This window comes from Ursus maritimus, unplaced genomic scaffold (assembly GCF_017311325.1).
Source record: "Ursus maritimus isolate PB19 unplaced genomic scaffold, ASM1731132v1 scaffold_7, whole genome shotgun sequence".
Lineage (NCBI taxonomy): Eukaryota > Metazoa > Chordata > Mammalia > Carnivora > Ursidae > Ursus > Ursus maritimus.
In genome coordinates this window covers 7,874,061-7,886,699 of record NW_024426885.1, presented here as the reverse complement: position 1 = coordinate 7,886,699, position 12,639 = coordinate 7,874,061, and positions in this window count along the sequence as shown.

The following is a 12,639-nucleotide window of genomic DNA, read 5'->3' as shown; positions in this document are numbered from 1 at the left end:
CTTTCTTCCCCCCCCCCACCCCCCCCCCCCCCCCGACTCCTTGGGAGCAGCCTTCTCTCCCTCTCTAGTCCTGGCAGAGGCCCCTCCCACCCTGGCTCTCCAGCCTTCAACTGTGGTGCATTATAACTTTCTACGGGTACCTTCAGTTCTGGTCACCTTGACTCACCTTGGCCACGCCTCAAGCTCCAAACCAACCCTGGGGGTTGTCCTGCAGACAGGACCTCGCCCTTGACGTGGGCTCATCCTGCACTCTAAAGGTGATGGCCTTTGGCCAAGAATCCCCCTAAATGCTGGACAACTTTTTGGAGTCCCCTATATACCAAGTAAGGGAAAAATCTCAGGCTTCCTTTTATTTTATTTGAATATCCATTATTGTTTGACTATCCATCCAAATTAGATTTGAGGATTCATTCATATTTGCGTCCCTGCTATTGTTCAGTTTTACTGCTCTGTAACATCCCAATGTCTAAATAGAACATAAGTCATGTATCTATTTATCTATTTCTGTTGCCAGGATTTGGGCTGTTTTCAACATTTTAATATCAGCAATGGTGCTGCCATGAACATTCTGGTATTACCGACGAGAAGAATTGCTGGAATGCACGGTATGTAAAGCTCGGTTTCATGAGACAATGCCAAAACGCTTTCTAAAACAGCAATATAATTTTGAGAGAAAAAAAGAAAGTCCCAAAAGATGATATAAACTCTCTGTATTCTCAAATTTCCTGTGAATCCAAGACTATTCTAAAACTTAAAGTTTTTTTTAATTATACAGCATAAGACCCTTTTTAAAGCAAAAAAAATGACTAAAATTAAAAATATTTTTGAGGCTCTATTTAGATGCGATCAGATGAAACCAGGGGAATGATAAGCAGAAGGCTTATGGAGGGGCGCCTGGGTGGCTCAGTCGTTAAGCGTCTGCCTTCGGCTCAGGGCGTGATCCTGGAATCCTGGGATCGAGCCCCACACCAGGCTCCTCTGCTGGGAGCCTGCTTCTTCCTCTCCCACTCCCCCTGCTTGTGTTCCCTCTCTCGCTGGCTGTCTCTCTCTCTGTCAAATACATAAATAAAATCTTTAAAAAAAAAAAAAGAAAGAAAGAAAGAAGGCTTATGGAAGTCTGTTCCCTGGGGTTGGGGGAGGAGGGTTCTGGATGGGGGAGCACAACATGGCAATGGTTGTCGGGGTTCCAGCTTTCTTGCTGGATGTTGATCAACGGGTGTTTATTAGATTAAAAATACAGGAAGGAAGAGAGGGAGGGAGGAACAGGGAGGGAGGCAGGCAGGAGGAAGAGGGTCAGGCGTGGAGAGCTCAGAGAGTGTCATAAACAAAGGTGATGTGTAGCACAGCTCTCCACACCCGTTAAACAGCAGGAGGGAAAGGATCAGAAAGGCATTCACGCTGGCTTAAGAGAAAGAGGAACACCTTTGTCCAGTGAGCAACGCGGGGGAGTGCTTGGGAAGCTTTCAGACCCAATGCCAACCCCAGGCACAGGCACACCGTGTCACCCAAGGTGGGTGTCTGCTGTCTGAGCCTCAGGCGGCAAAGCAGGTCTGCACCCGGACTCCCTGGTGTAGGATCCAGCTCTGGCAGCACCAGCCACGCCTAGAGTGGCCTGTGTGCCCTCGCCAACGCTCAGTGTTCTCATCTGTAAAATGGGCAGACCTTAATAAGCTAGCATGTGTAAAGTGTTTACTCACAGAGTAAGCACTCAATAAATGTCTCTTATTATACCCCCCAACCGCCGTGTGTGTGTGTGTGTGTGTGTGTGTGTGTGAATTCCCAGGTCCTCACCCTCATATCTGCCCAGCACCCCGCCCCTCCGGACCAGAACGTAACCTGCTCCAGCCAGCTGACTTGAACCTGGAGCCCATGGGGTCTGAGGTACTGATGCCAACCTCCTCTCACCTCCCGGGATATACTCAGCCCCTCCTTCATTCCTCGACCCCCAGGCTCTCCAGGATGAATTGTTCTGATCTCTCGAGCATTTCTCAAACTGCATCCCCTCTCTGGCCAGGCCCCGCTGGCCCATTGCCTCCACCTGCTCTTCCCAGCCTGCCCTCCGAGGCATGACCACATCACGCCCTGCTCAGACTCCCCAGAGGCTCCCCCTGCCCCTCTGCAGTGCAGCCCTGGAGCGTTGGCTGGCACTCAAGGCCTTCGTCTGGCCCCAGCTCCATTGGGGCTCTCCCTGCCACCCGCACCCACAGTCCAGTCCCACCCTCACCCCCTGCTTTGCTCGCTGTCATGTGGCAGATGCTTTCCCCGAGGTGGATGCCCTCCTTCTCCTGGAGAGCCCTCAGTTCCCTCCAAGACCCTTCCCCAGGCCTTTCACCCTGGTCCCTGGCTCCCTTTACGTCAGTGCTCCCACCCTTTACTTCGCTCTCCAACTGGGATCTCTACGTCTTATCACCTCCACCAGACTCTGAGTGCCTTGAGGGATGCAGCCTGTGACCCCATCACATCCCAGGGCCACGCTCAGAAAGTACCCACAGAGCACATGAACGACTTTTCTCTTTCAAAGGTAAAGCTGTTTGACTCCTCACTGCAATTATATTTTCCCTTTCTTGATTCAAAACCTTGCCTTACCCAGAGGACGCAGGACGAGTGGAAAACATCTGTCTGGTGGGCTGACATGGGCGGGGATGGAGGATGGAAAGAAATCTGGTGCCTCCTGTTTACCATGGACGCTGAACTTGGAAATAAAAGTGCAGCCACAGCAGGAAGCACGAGTGGAGACAGCTGCCCCGAGGCTGGCCAGCAGATGGGGGTCGGAGGCCGGGGTCCTCTCCGGCCCTGGTGGGGAGCACCGGTCCAGGCCGGCGCTTTGCTCGGCCTCTCTCTAGAGGCCTCTCTCTCACTTTCGCATCCTTCGCAGACGGCGTGCAGGAAGGATCTCTGGAGGCGCCCCTGGTGCCTCCGTCAGTAGGGGAAGCTGGGGGCAATGTGACAGTTGGTGGACATCTACGCTTAAAAGAATAATAGAGGGTTTAAGTAAGGACAGTTCCTGGCCTCAAGTTACCTTATGGAGAGAAGGACAATCAAGAAGGAGATGTGGATACCACAGGGGTTAGCCAGGGTGTGGAGAAAGCAGAACCCACGCTGCGAATGCGGACTGCTACGGCGGCTCTGGAGGACGCGTGGACCTTCCTCAAACGTTAACAACAGAAATACCATATGATCCAGTAATTCCGTCTCTGGGTATTTACCCAGCATGACGCCCAAGGACCCGCCCAACAGGTGCCCTAAGCACCCACCAACGTGTTCTCAAAGTGCCAGCCAGCATGCCCCCCGGTGTCTCCCGGAAAACAGGTTTCTTCCCCCTCTGACCCCATGGTGGCCTCTGCCTGCCCCCTCGGCCACGCCACCACCTGCCCCCTGGAGAGCAGGGCTGGGAGGCCTCGCGCAGGTCAACGCGGCCGTTTTCCAGGCGGGAAAACAGAGAGGGAACGTCACAGTAACTCTGAGCAAGAGTAACGGCTATTCCCATTTCGCAGGCGAAGAGGCTGAAGCTCAGAGAGATCAGGTGGCCGGTCGGCCGCTCACAGTCACACTGGGACTCCCGCCCAGGCGCTGCAAGCACGGAGCCTGCCTCCCACCCGGCCCAGGAGGGCGGTGCGGCCAGGCCGCCGGTGCGGCGGGCAGGGAGGGCCACCCTGGGTCCCGTGCACCCAAGTCCTGCCTCTCTGGTCCCCCCAGGACGTGGCCTTCACGCCCTCCCCTCATCTCAGGCCAAGGAAGCCTGCGAGGGGCAGGAGTTCGGGCTCTGGAGCCGGACGGTGAGGCCCTCGGTGCAACTGCCTAACCTCTCTGGGCCTCAGTCCTTCATCTGTAAAATGGACACTGCAATCCCTCACGGCGTTGCTGTAAGGATTCCAGTAGGTTAGGGCTGTGGCTCCCACAGCACGTGGTAGACAGAACACCGGCCCCAGAGATGCGCACGTCCCAGTCCCCAGAACCTGAGACCGTGTTGCCTTGGGCCGGTGTGATCGCATGAATGATCTAGACGTGGGAGGATGGGGATGGACGGTCCGTGGGCCCTGAGGGAGCACGAGGGTCCTCACTCGAGGGAGGCAGGAAGGGCTCCTGAGAACCTGTGAGGACGGCAGCAGAGGTCGGGGTGGCGCCAGGCCACGAGCCGAAGAACGTGGGCTCCTCCACAGCTGCTGGAAGAGCAAGGAAACGGATTCTCCCCCCGCTCCGAAGGCACTGCTCGTGGTGACTTGTTGGAGCAGCGACATGCACCTGAGGCCAGGCGCTAGCGTCTCGTTGCTACCGACCGTGTAAGCGCAGACGGGGCCTGCTCTTTCACTGCTGGTGAGCCAGGCACAGCCCGGCCCTGGGGCAGCTGCAGGCCGGAGACAGACAGAAGCATCCATGGCCCAGGGCAGGGAAGCCGGCGCTCTGACCGGGTACACGGAAGGTTCGGGACTCGGGGCGGGGCGGCCTGCTCTGCCGAGGGGCAGGGACGGCCAAGGTCACCGCTGCTCCATTCCTGACCCCAGCCCTGGCCGAGAATTTGCACCTGCCTCTACCACCCAGCCGACCCGGAGCTGGGGGCGTCTCCTGTGCTCCCTGCTCAGCCCACCAAAGCCCCCCAGCATGCCTTTGCTCCCAGGCCCTGCTGGCTGGGCGTTCACACTCCTCTGGTCCCCCAAGGACCCCTTCCTCGGTGGAGTAGCCTTCCTCCTCATGCAGCCATCATCAAGTTGACTTGTCTGAGGGGGGCTGGGACCAGCGCCCATTTCCCAAGGCTGTCCCTCCAGCCGGCCAGCTGACCCCTACGGGAGCAGGGGCGCCAGGAGGCAGGGCTGGCCCGTCGCCGTCCGGACCCCTGAGCCTCGTGCACCTCCAGGCACTTAGTAGTTGCCTGGGAAGTGTGGTTGGGTGGATGACCAGGCCAGGGTCAGGCTTGCATGTCCCCCCCAGCCCAGCTTGCCAGACAGCCATCCTCCCCGGGGACCTCTCTGATGTGCACCTGAAGGTTGCTGCGGAGGAAGCCCCCTGGGTGGTGGAGAGGAGGTTTCCAGGCCAAACCGGACATCCTCGGGCTGAGTGCGGTGGCTTCCTATGTTTGTGGACACAGGATGTGTGCCCCCTTTCCTGGTGGCCTCGTGGGGAACTGCATCGGAAAAAACACTTCTTTATTCCCACGCTCACAACACTTCTGACACCAGATGTGGGTTTCCCACCCATCGAGCACTTCGCGACACCAGCTGGGTGTCCCATGATTCGATTCAATTCCAACACTAACGAGTTGGCCCAGACTCCGCAGGTGCAGGGGTCCCACAAGACTGCTCCCACTTCAGGTGCCACTCGCGAGTCTCAGGGTGCCCACCTGTATTTCTGACCGACCACCTCTGCTTCAGGGTTCCCACCACTCCCTCCCCAGGCTCCATCGTTTGCTAGAACAGCTCACAGACCTCAAGAAAACACCGACACTTAGCAGTATATTATACAGTGACGGATATGATAAAGGATACAGGTGAACATCCAGGGGGAAGAGGCGCATAGGACATGGTGTGGAGAATGGGGCATGGGGCATCCACACCCTCCCCACACATGCCGCCCGCCTAGCACCTCCAGGTGTCCAGCAACCAGAAGCTCTCTGAAGCCCATACCAGGCTCAGACAGTTTGTTCGAGGCATACAAAGTGGTAGAGCCCTGGGTGGAGAACCTTCTTATCTTAGACTGCTCAGGAAGCTATAACGAAACACCGTAGACCAGGTGGCTTATAAACAACAGAAATGGCCTTCTCACAGTTCCGGAGGCTGGAGTTCTGGAGTTCCGGAGATCAGGGCGCCAACATGGTCGAGTGAGGGCCCTCCTCTGGGTCACAGACTCCTTGCTGCGTCCCCACACAGGGTTGAGGGAGCTCTGTGGAGTCTCTGTTATAAGGGCAGTAATTCTATTCCCGAGGGTACTTCCCTCAGGACGTAATCACCTCCCAAAGGCTCCACCTCCTAATACCATCCACCTCGGGGAGTTAGGGTTTCAACTCATGAGTTTGGGGGGGACACACACCCAGACTACCACACCTCCCCGAGGCTGAGCAGGGTCTGGTTGCTATAGTCCAGGCTGCTGGACATGCTTCCAGCTTTTCAGAACACAGCTGTAGTGAGTTGAATGGTGACCCCAAAAAGATAGCCCATTTCCCAGAACCTGTCAGTGTGACCTTATTTGGAAAAAGGGTCTTCAAAGATACAATTCAAGGATCTCAAGATGAGATCATTTTCCATTAGGGCAGGCCCGAAATCCAATGACAAGTGTCCTTATAAGACACAGGAGACACACAGAGGAGAAGGCCATGTGAGGACAGGGGCAGTGATGGGAGCAATGTGGCCACAAGCCAAGGGACGCCAGCAGCACCCAGGAGCTGGAAGAGGCAAAGAAGGATCTTCCCCTAGAGCCTCCAGATGGAGCTCAACCCTGCTGACATCTACATTTTGGACTCCTGGCTTCCAGAACTATGAGAAAATCAATCTCCATTGTTTTAAGTCACCAAGTTTTTGGTATTTTGTTGCAGCAACCCTAGGCCACTAATACTCCAGCTTATGTAGAAGAAGCTATTCTATCTGCAGCATTCTGTGGTTAACTGAGGCTCCTTTGTTGGATGCCTCTGGCCTGGGGACTTCACTGCCCGTGCACCCCCACCCCAGGCTCACCATGGGCTGAGAGGTCAAACACTATAAACCTCCATTGGGAAGCTCTGGTTCAGGGGCACTGGGGTCGGCAGTAACCATGGTCCCATGTTTTCGATGGGCCACAACATTAACGTGTTGTCTCACATTGTTCATAGTCGATTGCTCCCATTTGGTTAAGGTGATGGTTTGGAGAAAATGGCCTTGTGCCCCTGTCCCATCAGAGGGGACAGCTGGATCAGAGTGCTATGAGGTGCCAGAAATGTGTGAAAGGGTAACATGGACACAGAGATGATGGGTGCCCTGGGCCTGCAGGGGGAATTCCCCAGCCAGGGCCTACTCCAGCCACCAACAGTTGTGCTCAGTGAAGGTGCCGTGTGTCCCGCAGGGAGCAGAGTCCCCTGAGCTATGGGGACCTGACATGGGCCCACCTGCCTCAGAATATGTGGCCAAGTGTGCCTGTCCATCTAGCCTTCTTCTATCAGTGTTGATGCTTATAGAAACCTTGTGGTGGGGTGCCTGGGTGCCTCAGTCAGTTAAGCGGCTGCCTTCGGCTCAGGTCATGACCCCAGAGTCCTGGGATGGAGCCCCACATTGCATTGGGCTCCTTGCTCAGCAAGGTGTCTGCTTCTCCTTCTCCCTCTGCCCCTTCCCCTGCTTGTGCATTGTCTCTCTCTCTCTCCCTCTCATAGATAAATAAAATCTTTAATAAAAAAAGAAAGAAAAAGAAACATTGGGGTTCTGCCTGCATAACGCTAACAACGCTGCTCCTAGATCATAGAGTTTAGGATGACTTTTTCTTTCTTTCTTGCAATTTTCTGTGTGATTTAAGTTCTTTATAAAATATATGGTTTACAAAAGGAACAAAACTATTATTATTATTATTATTATTATTATTATTATTATTTTAATCATCTGGCACAGTTTTGAATAATAGTTTTCCTCAGCCCAGGTCTGTGTGGTTCTGATTCTCTTGGCTCAGGGTAGGGCCAGGGGCAGGACCCCATTGACTCCGATGGGCAGCCCAGCTGGGAAATCACTGGTGTTTCCCAAAACATCCCTGATGAGAGTCACCTGAACGCTTGTTCCACAAACACAGCCTCCTGCCTGCCCCGTGTGGCGCAGGTGAGGCTCCCATCAGGGCGGGCTGGCCTGGCTCCAGAATGAATCTCCCCCGGGGCCATAAGGGCTGATGTCCAGCTCTGCATCCTGGCATATGACACAGCCATGAGTCACCCACCAGAATCAAACCAAACCTGAGCTGGAAATAAGGAGGGGGTCAGCCAGGTGGCAGCTGTGGACAACAGAAGCCCTGTTACCCCATCTGGAAGCTTGCAGACTTCCCGCTCACTCAGATGTGGGGAGTTTGTCCCAACTATAGCATCCGGGGGGCTTTTGTGATTCTAGGGACATTTTCTTTTTCTTTTCTTCTCTCTCTCTCTCTCTCTCTCTCTCTCTTTTTTTTTTTTTTTTTTTTTTTTTTTTTGTCTATTCTGCCACGTAAAGCCAAGCTTTCCACTTAGGCTCTGGGTTCCATCCTCTCTCAACTACCCAAGGGCATTGTTCTAGCAATTGTCACTTCTCTTCTGTATCATCAATTTATCTCTGTCCTGGATTATTCCCATCATTATACAACTGTGCCTAAATACACCTCACCTTAAATTAAGAAAAGAGAATCTTCACTCACGTGCACTCACATGCCTCTCCAGCAACTTCTTTAATCCTCTGCTTCTCTTTCAGTATTCTGAAAAGAGTCATCTCTACTTCTTGTTCCTACCTCTTTTCCTCCCATCCTCTCTTGAACCCATGCCAATCAGGTCTTTTCTCCACCACTCCCTTGACTCTTCCCCAGATTACCAATAGTTCCATATTGCCAACAGCAATGATCAATTCTGTTGTTATTAGCATTCGACACAGTTGATCACTTCCTCCTGTTGAAGTCCCTTGTTTACTTGGCTCCTTGACCACATTGCACCCTACTGGTTCTCTTCTGACTCCTCTTGGCCACTCTTCTTGGTCTCTTCTGCTGGTGGTTGGTCTTCACTCTGATCCGTAAATATTGGAGGACACCACTTATGTCCCAGGCCTGTGTTCCTCCATCTAACTCACTGCTTTGACCTCACCTTGCCTCTTGGCACTGTCAGACAATTGCTGATGACTCTCAAACTTGTATCTTCACCTGGGATCTTTTCCCTGAACCCCAGACTTGTATCACATGCATGATTTTCATGTCAACGATGAAATGTTCAGAACCACACTGCTGATTTCCACCCTGGAACTCCTCTTTCTGCATTTTTCCTGAACTTGGTAAATGGAAACTCAACTCTTCCAGTTTCTGAGACCAAAAACCTTGAGCTCATTTTTTACTCCTCTCTCCACTGGAGTGCTAATAATGTGTAACTGCAGGTTCTCAGCTCTGAAGGCTGGGCAGTAGGGGAAGGCCCACATTCTTGTGTAAATCCTACCATCGTTATTCTCTTGTAGCTACAGGTGTCACATCACTGGACACTGAGTCGGGAAGAGATGCGTCGTGACGCACCATTATGTAGTTTTTCCACCACACAAGTACGAAGATGTGCATGACCTCAAGAGCATGGGTAATTGTAAAAACTGTAGTAAAATAATTAGGAAGCAATGGATTTCTCATATTTATTTATTTTTGTCTTGTTGTTCCAGGGACATTTTCTTGAAGAACAAATGGGAACATTTAGGAGACAAGACGACAGAGGAAAAGATTCTGGGACGCAGCTGACGGTTAACCACTCCCCAAGTAAATCCATGGTCAGCAGAAGTTATGGTGCAACATCACGGTGCACTGTTTAAGGCCAAGTCCACAGACAAGTCAACATGGCCAGCTCAAGAGCCCCAGAAATCCGAATGCCAAGGTCCCTTCACACTTGGAAAATTCAACATGTGAGCCACAGCTCAGCTTACAGAGGCAAGAGACTGTGGGGTGGTGGGGCCTCTGGCTCCTTCTGCGGCTTGGCTGTTAGGCACCCTCTGCTGTGGGTCATGCTCACCCAGCTACCTGCCAGGAATCAGGGTGCAGATTTGGTGGAAGGAGCTGTGGTGAAGAGACCACTGTCATTTGGGCCCTGAGTTTCATTGTCTGAGCCTGGTTTGCCCCAAAACTGAAACACTGGCCAAGGGAACCACTAAGCAGCTATCCTAAATGACCATGGTCACAACTCCAGCAGCAGCCTCACAAGCTAAAGTATAAACGAAAAATCTATGGGGACAAACACTCCCTTCTAAAGTAGAAGACTGTAGGTCGCCAGGGACTGAATGTGTCCCCCCAAATCCATCTTGAAGGTGGCGCCTGGGGGAGATAATTAGGGTTAGAGAAGGTCATGAGGGTGGGGCCCCCATGATGAGACTGGTGTTCTTATAAGAAGAGACACCAGAGCTCTCTCTCCTCCGTCTGAAGACAGAACTAGGAGCCAGAAAGAGAACGTTTCCAGGAGGCAGCCATGCTGGCACTGTGAGTTTGGAAGGCCACCCTGCAGAACTGCGAGAAACAAGTATCTATCGTTCAAGCCCCTGGCTGTGGCCCTTTGTCATGGTAGCCTGTGTAGAAAACATTACTGGGGTATTTAACATTTTCCTTTTCAAAAAGCACTGCTGTCTGTGAGGTTAACTTATGATCAGGCCTTTAAGGAACCACATCAGATAGAAAATCATCTGTGGGTGACCATCCTTCCCCACTCCTGAGAGAACTTTCCAGAACCTCCTTCTGTGTTGGGCAGGGAAGGGAGGGGGCATCTCTTGTTCATGTGTGAATGCCAGCAAAACCAGTCTCTCCCACAAAACCAGTCTTGACAGGAGAATGTGAAGGGGAGGGGAACAGGAAGGTTAGGGTAGGTGAGTTAATAGAACATTCTATCCATGACATACCTAACTGACTTCTCAGCAAGACCCAGCCAGTTTTTAAGATTTTATCAACTCTGATGGGCTTCTCAGAACATAAGGCTGTGGAAGGACTAAGGGAATATTAATTCAGCCAGAGACTTTTCACTATTAACTTCCTCTCCGAACTGCCCGGGCCTACCTCCTGCACATACAGTAAGCCCCCCTTGGGCCCAGTAAACAGCTCTTCGTGAGCCTCTGAAAGTCTTTATTGGTTTGCTCTGGTTATCAACTCCCCTCTGGCACTGCGGCCTCCCTCTGGGTGACCCCAGAGCTCCTGGTCTCCAGGCAGGGTATACGCCTGGGATGCAAAATTTAAAGGGCACCAAAACCTCTCATCAAGAAAAATAATATTTTAATGTAATATTCTAAATAATCCCTATGAATGCTAAACAAACATGATGAACAAAGTATCACAATTTTAAATAAGAACAGGCCCTCTAGGTACAACAACAGGTACATAAAGGGTCTACTTCCCAGGCAAAGTGAGCAGGCCAGGGCCAGGCCTCAGAACCAGCTCGCAGCCCAACAAGCCAGCCCTGCGTCTTTTTGTCACGGCAATTATTCCCAGGGGTCGGGGCCCCAGGTCACTGCAGTCTAAGGCCCATCCCCCTCAAAGGGTCCTGGCATCTCAGCACAGTTGGGAATTCCAGGGAGCACGTGGTCCCAGCACTTAAATCCTCTATGGTGATGAACTAGGGGGGGGGGTTGTATGTCAATTTCCGATCCATCACAGATTGATACTTTTGTAAAATACAATAAAAAATAAATGTTTAGAAAAATGCCATGAAAAAAAGATACAAGATGCAAGCCAACTTTCTTATATTTCATTATAATATTATATATTATATTATTATATTCAACAGATCATTACTCGTTCAAATGGCTGTCATATGTCTAAATGCCTGCTCTCAACTTCTGTGCTTACTAGCTCATTAACAGCCCACACCCAGCAGGGTCCTCGGGCCACATACTGAGTAACACGGATCTGGCCCAGGCCCCCTTCCAGACAGCAGGGGGTTCAAGCACTGGGGACCTGGTGGGGTCTGCATCTGCCTCTTCCTCACAATCCCACCCCATGGGGCCAAACGTGTTCCCATCTCTATTCACAATAAATCGTTGGTTCTCAGTCTGAGTTTGCCCCCAGCAGCTGTCCTAGTGACAAAAGCAGCATGACTGGTTCCCTGGGCCGATCCAGAATACAGAGGACTGCTGCAGAGTCCAAGAGGGTGGAAGAGTAGGAGACCTCAGTTTCGTCTGGTCCCAGAAATTCAGCTAGATAGCTATTGAATCATTCTGAACACCTGAGAACTCAACCGGAGATCTAAGAAAAGAATAGCTGCAACTCTACAAATAGAAAAGCAACTACTTTCTACAAGGTAGGAGGTGCAGAGGAGTGAATCCAAGGTGATATATGGGAAGATAAACCACAGGGGGAGGGAGCCTCTGTAAGCCAGCACCAGAAAGCGACACAGCGGAGGAGCACAAAATCAGAACTTTGAGAAGTCTGCTCGGGTAATGGATGGCCCTGCCTGAAAGGTGCTCAGGTGGCAAAGTGGGCCAGAATCCCAGGTGAGACAGTGCAGTCCCAGGATCCTTGGGGTCACAGGAAGACCTGGGGTGCCCGAGTGCAGCAGAGCTCCTAGCATCGGAACAGGGAAGACAGCGGCTATCACCTCGGGGTTGCCATATACTGCGAACTTGGGGTTCAACTGCTATCGACTCGGGGTTGCCATATACTGTGGGTGACCGCTCTCCAAGCAGGGACCCACAGAGTGGCAGAACCACAGCAAGACCCCCCCTTCTCCCCAGGGAGGAGCGGCACAGGTGCGCACCTCAAGAGTCTGCAGGGTTTAGAGACTTGAAAAGGAGTTGCGTGCCTGAGATAGAAATGCTCGGTCACAGGCTGGGTGAACACGGTGCAGAAAGAGATATCACAGATATATTCAGAGCGTTCCATCCTAAAGAAACTGAATACACATTCTTCTTGAGTGCACATGGAACATTCTCCAGAATAGATCACATCCTGGGTGACAAATCAGGTCTCAACTGGTGCCACAAGATTGGGATGATTCCCTGCATATTTTCAGACCAC